Genomic DNA, 1,356 nt, shown 5'->3' with positions numbered 1-1,356 from the left:
CCGCCCGCCGCCGCTCCTTTCGAATGCCCCTCGGGCCTCTCCGCAGGCGACGTGCCCCTGGGGGCGCTAGAGGTGGGGCGGGCCCGGGCCGGGCCGCCGGGTACCGCGAGTTCGGATCCCGCCGCCGGCAGGACGCGGGCGCCTGGCCTTGACGCTGAGAGGGCCCCAGCGGCTCCGAGAGTTAGGTCCTGGACGGCGGGTCTGGAGGGCAGGGCGGCGGGGCCGGGGGCGGGGCCGGAGGCGAGGCGCCGCCCCTCCCGCGCCTGCGCCGCCTCCCCTCCACTGAGAGCTTCCACCGCTCCCTCGGCTGTCAGGCGCGGTGGCCAAGTGGTAAGGCGTCGGTCTCGTAAACCGAAGATCGCGGGTTCGAACCCCGTCCGTGCCTGGTCCTTGAAATTGCGGTCGATAGTGGGGGCTTCTGTGTTCCCATGTGTGTCGCCTCTTTCCTCTACTACGTGGTTATTTTTTTTACATTTCACATTGTGTTCAGGCATCCTCCAGTCCCACCCTTCCCTGTCCACCCGCGTTCCTCGGCGCCGCGGTCACCAACGCAGGCCGAGCCAGGGCACCAGGGCTCGCGGGCACCAGCTATGTCGCGCTTCGCTGGCCGCCCTGCGTCTCCTCTCCCCGAACCTCCATTCACCCAGCCGCCCTGGGCAGGGCGGGGCTGGCCTGGGATCCTTGTGTTATCTGTGGGGACACTAAGGCCCGCGCTAGGCATTGGTGTCACCAGCGGCGGGTAAGGTGGAGGTAGAGGTCCGGTCTCACTGGTTTTGCGCGTCTCGAGGGTGGGAGAAATTTCCAGAACGGGCGTTTGAGTTTCTGGAGCAGTGTTTTCTGGTTTCTGGTTTTTGCCTGAAAGGTGAGTTCTCCACGTGGTGCTCGCTTGTCTGCCTTCTTGTCTAGGAAGCCAACCACATCGTTCAGCTGGCGGGTGCCTTTTCCTTTCCCAGCCCTTGTGAACTGCCCCTTTAAGTCTGGCACCTGCCTGTGTGATCCTTTGAATCTGGCCCCTAGCCAGTTATGATACTCCCCGAGTCACTTCTAGGATAAATAGACCAATTGAATATGACATGATGTTTAATGCCTCTCAGTCCTGATATGCTCTGGTCTATCTGTCCCGTTCTTCAATTGTGACACTCAGGACTGAAGTGACATGTACTACTCCAGGTGTAGTCTCATTAATGTTACTTCACCTCCCTCATTCTATATCTCATACTTCTGTTAACGTGACCCCAAAACACACCTTTCTGCAGGTCCCGCTGCACAGTTGACCACGTGGATAGAATGTCAGCAGAGTCTCTTTGGGGCAGGATCATAGAAGACAGGATATGGGGCTCAGGAAGCAGGGAAATA

At 60.2% G+C, this 1,356-nt stretch overlaps 1 non-coding gene across 1 annotated transcript; it reads left to right on the top strand.

Moving 5' to 3' along the window:
- The first annotated feature begins 313 nt into the window (after positions 1-313).
- On the top strand, positions 314-385 carry TRNAT-CGU (transfer RNA threonine (anticodon CGU)). Its single transcript has one exon. It is a non-coding gene; the product is annotated as a tRNA-Thr (tRNA).
- The last annotated feature ends 971 nt before the right edge of the window (positions 386-1,356 follow it).

This window comes from Lipotes vexillifer, unplaced genomic scaffold (genome assembly GCF_000442215.2).
Source record: "Lipotes vexillifer unplaced genomic scaffold, Lipotes_vexillifer_v1.1 scaffold216, whole genome shotgun sequence".
Classification (NCBI taxonomy): domain Eukaryota; kingdom Metazoa; phylum Chordata; class Mammalia; order Artiodactyla; family Lipotidae; genus Lipotes; species Lipotes vexillifer.
The sequence above is the reverse complement of the archived record's forward strand: the minus strand, read 5'-3'. Positions and strand labels throughout refer to the sequence as shown.